Source organism: Oncorhynchus masou, chromosome 24 (assembly GCF_036934945.1).
Source record: "Oncorhynchus masou masou isolate Uvic2021 chromosome 24, UVic_Omas_1.1, whole genome shotgun sequence".
NCBI lineage: Eukaryota > Metazoa > Chordata > Actinopteri > Salmoniformes > Salmonidae > Oncorhynchus > Oncorhynchus masou.
In genome coordinates, this window is record NC_088235.1 from 107,927,581 (window position 1) to 107,932,598 (window position 5,018).

Below are 5,018 nucleotides of genomic sequence, written 5' to 3' on the forward strand. Positions count from 1 at the left end.
TCAATGGAGTTGCAGGTGCGCTTCCTCTCGCCAACACCAATCATTTCAAGAAGTGTTACATTTCCATTTTGTCCCCGGGATCAGAAGTCGGGTGTTTAATTGGGCCCCTCTAGATAACGCGGCGCAGAAATGTCCAAGCTTTAGAGGAGGAGGTGAATGTGCAAGCAGCAGCGGAGTTAATTCGCGCTCTGTCAGTTTCATACCACTGAGGTAAAACATTTAATAAAAAAATACTGAGGATTCATTTCACTTGGACAAAGAAATCTTAAAATTATGTCAGTTCAGTGTGACATTTAATTGCAGTGTTTATTACGCGTTCCCAGGAGAGGATAGAAAACGCAAAGGGTGACCCACCTTATTTAAAAAAGCTTATATCCTGCTAAATGTTTAGATAGCTGTTGTTATTTATTTCATAAACTAAAATTATTATTATTAGTATTGTTATTATTTCATTGTGCATCTTCATAAGGAATATGAAATGTGCTATAGATCCCCCTGATGCGTGTCTCCCTTGCCTCCAGCAATGACATTTCATCCGAGTGAAAAAGGATTAAAATGCGTCAATGTATGCATGAGCTCTCCCAGTGTCCATCTCTCTGAAATGGAAATCAACCTATTTTTTTTTATTTTTTTTGCTTAACAAAATCGAAATGTAGCCTTATTCCCTCTTTCTCCGATTTAGGTTATAGCTAGGCCTATGTTAGAAGACTAGGGTCCCATAGCAGGTTATTGGTTATAACTGTGTAAAACATCTGCTATAATGATTTTAAAAAATGAAAATAAAATAAATGACTATTGATGATGCATCTTACAGTAACGCCAATAAGGATGACGGACACACATTGGTATCTTCTAAGGAAAGTAACTTATTGGTCTCTAAACGCGTTGGCTTTTGTTTTTTGGGGGTGAATTCGTACCTGCATTGTTCGTAACCATGCCAGGCTTTTGTCTCCTGAAGAATAAAATAAATAAAATGAACTATAGCGGCCAACTAACGTATTTCCATTCCGGTTAGAATTCAGAATTCATCGTTATTTTTGCTGTTATTTTGGTGGCTCGTGACATTTTAGAACTGGCAACACATTTAGGCTAGTATTACTTATTTTTTGTTCGTTTTCCCTCTTTTTTTCCACTATTCTGCTGAGACTTTGCTGAGAATCACCTCTAACCTCTGCAGTTCAGTGTACTGTGCAGTGTCTTCTCAATTTCAACCTTGTTATTTTTTCTTATAAAATGTTGACCATGAACATGTATTCAAAAACAATGACAGATAAGATAACCATATTTGAACTAAACCACGGGTGGCTCAATGTTGACTTTGGTTTCCTTGTGAATGAAAGAAATAAGCCGTATATCGCCAATCCTTCCACATCTCAAAGCTGTAAGCAGTAACACGTCTCACTATATCTACCATTAATGCCACATCTTATAGCTTGCACACGCACAATCTTTTCCACTCCATGCATCAGGCTGTATTCTATTTCAATGTCATTTCTTCGCACCTCGAAAATATCAGCCATGTGGATATAATGTAGGCCTATGGCACATATACCGATTAATTGCGTGAACATTTGTATTTCATGTGAAAGTTTCGGTTACCTTCAGCTGAGAAAGCGTTGTCCTGTTATAGAAGCCAACCGTGCGTGGAGAGGTTGGCGGGGCTGTACAGAAGAGAGAAGAGGAGGAGGAGAAGGAGGAGAGGGTGGCAGAGATTCTGCCGGTAGATGGGGGTTGTTCCTTGTTTCTTGTAGTCCCAGCGAGTGTCAATTAAAACAAACCCACCGCTTGGCGAGAAGACAATTATACATAGTCTTCTCCCTTCACCAAACCCTCTCAAACGCACTGATAATGAGAGCTCACGAGACAATGCTGAAACACACACGCACACGCTCGCACACACACGCACACGCACACACACACACACACACACACACACACACACACACACACACACACACACACACACACACACACACACACACACACACACACACATATCACGGGTTTGTCCAAAATATCAGAATGTCAACGCCCATATGAATTAAAATCTAGTCAAGTGTGTTTTACACCCCAGATTACAGTGGTTTCTGATGGGTCCGTTGTAATAAATCATTGGGTGTCGCAGTCAAACTGTATTAACAATAGGCTATCTGGAGAACATGAACGTCAAGATACACCACGCCTAAAAACATCACAGTGAATAGAAATGAAAAGTTATTCAATTGAGTAGATTATTATTAAATGGAACATTAATCCACGTATCACATTACGTAACCTAGCAGGCACATTTTATACTAATAGGCTATATTGCCCAAATCAGGGAGAATATTAAAAACGCTTGGAACGAAATCTTGTGATGTTGAAGACAGAAATTATATAGTCACATTCACTTTCTCCTCTGAAATGGGCTGGGCTTGACATCCACGTTGTTTTTCTAATCACATGAAAAAATAGCTTAAATTACAACTCCCTAGGTCTTTGAATGAGTCCATTCCAATTTGAGTCGATCCCTGTCTCCCTTCCAGTCAACAAGATATAGGCATACCGGTAGGCCTTACAATGAACAATGAAGATGGTCGTTAGAATTATGCTATAGTGAAACGGTTGGGTCTGCGTAAATCTTTAGGTTACCGGGGAACGTCAACAGGAGCGCGTGTCATCTCAAAGAATCCCAATTATAGAGTGTCATATTAGGTATGTTGCGCTGCCCGGAGGCAAACTGCTCCACGGCTGTCGCAATTCCACATAGCAAACTATTACTGCTTCGTTTCAAAGAAATCCGTTAAAGTGAATGTTTGTAAATATTAAATCAAAACGAAACATAGCCTTCACAAAATCGGTAATCTAGGAACTAAAGTCTTGCGTAGCATAATTGGTCACATCTTATGTTTACTTATTTATTTAATTTTTACCTTTAGGCAAGTCAGTTAAGAACAAATTCTTATTTTAAATGGCGGCCTAGGGTTAACTGCCTGTTCAGGGGCAGAACGACAGATTTTTACCTTGTCAGCTAAGGAGTTTGAACTTGCAACCTTCCGGTTGCTAGTGCACCGCTCTAACCAGTAGGCTACCCTGCCGCCCAATTTGTCTGTGCACAAGAGATCACAAGTTCGCAAACAATGTGGAAATTATTTCAATGGAGCCAATATTTTATCTCGTTCAGAAATCAACACAATCGTGACTGCTTATGAATGTGTATGGTGGGTTGGTTGGTTTACTTTAGATTCGTTTTTTTCAATGTGATGAGGAAATGTGCAAAATTTGTCTTATTCAATTTTGAGAAATATTGTGCGTGATTTCGAAAAGGCTATTGGCATAATGTCAAATCAATTGAACGGCCACAGCCTATTATAATGCATGTTTGAAAATGTATTTCATCATATGATTTGAAAAAGGGTGGGACATCTCATTCATCTTCAGACTGAATAGGGTTCTACCTGGAACCCCCCCAAAAAAATATTCAAAAGGTTTTCCTATGGGGACAGCCAAAGACAACGAGCTCTCACAGTCTCAATGCAGAATTGGACATTTCTCCAGAAGTAAAATGTTGAAGTTGCTCCAAAACTCAAATTTCGAAGTGTTTTTGAGCCTTGGGTTGTCTCCTCCTGCTAAGTATTCTTCCGTTTCTCCAAACGTCAAATTTAGGGTTAAGGTTTAGGAAAGGGTCATTATTTATTAAGATTTTTATGAGTGTCCACCACTGGGATCAATCCAGAGTCATGGGATGACACCCATCCACCACCAATCCCCTGTCCACCATGCCCTAGCAAAACCCAAGCCTTCTTGATGGTAATAGCACTCACTGTTTTTCGAAGGCATTTTCCAACATCCTCAGGATGTCCAATTTCGAACACACTCTTGAGCGATCTGCCTGACTTAAGAACCCTTTAAGGTTCTAGATAGCTCCTTCTTTTCTAAGAGTGTAGCATCATTTGAAGGGTTCTTCCTCCCCATCTCTACCCCCCTATTTCTCTCTCTCCCTTTCCTTCACTCCTTTCCTTCTCTCTCCTTTCATTCTCTCCGTCTTCCCCCCTCCTCTCTCCACTCCCACTTTCCCCTCTCCCTCCCTCTTTTCCCACTCTCCCCTCCTCTCTTCCCCCTCTCCGTCCCTCTCTTCCCCCTCTCCCCTCCTCTCTCCCTCCCTCTCTTCCCCCTCTCCATCCCTCTCTTCCCCCTCTCCACTCCCTCTCCCCTCCTCTCTCCCTCCCTCTTTTCCCCCTCTCCCCTTCCTCTTTTCCCCCTCTCCCCTTCCTCTTTTCCCCCTCTCCCCTTCCTCTTTTCCCCCTCTCCCTCCCTCTTCCCACTCTCCACTCCCTCTCTCCCCCCCCCCTCTCTTACCCCTCTCCCCTCCTCTCTCCCTCCCTCTCTTCCCCCTCTCCCTGCTCTGCTGGAGCCCATATCACAGCCCCCTGTACAGTTCCCTGCCAGATGGAGGATAGGAGAGCTAGCTCTTAACTAGCCAGCTTGAGCCTATGAACACCAACTGCTGCCTCCCTGCCTGTCTGTTTCTCCACAACAAATCCAGGCTGCCTCCCCTCCCCCCCCTCCTCCTCCACCACTACAGACTGAGATGCACCCAAAAAGTGCAGTCCCAAACTCTGCCGTATCTCAAGGCTACAGCTCTCCCTCCCTCCCTCCCTCCCTCCCTCCCTCCCTCCCTCCCCTTGTCCGGTCTCATCTGGCAGTGGCAGGGTTTCTGGCCTGGCACAGCCGGCTTGACCACCAGTTGAGACATGGCTGAAAAGCCCACTGCTGCTCAGTGCTATTCGCAGGCCAGTCTGTCCAAAGGAATCTGGCGTGCTGACTGTCACTCAGAGGTGCATGACGTTTTTGTCAGGCTGTAATTCTACCACAGGGAGCTGCTTGTCCATCTGACCAGTGGTGAAGCTCCTGCCCCGAGGCCAGATGACATTGTCTCTGTTGCACAACCAGACGTTGATGTTTGGAGGGGCTGCTCAGCTGCTGCTTGGATCAAGACACACACACACACACACGTACACACAAAGTGCAAAGAAACC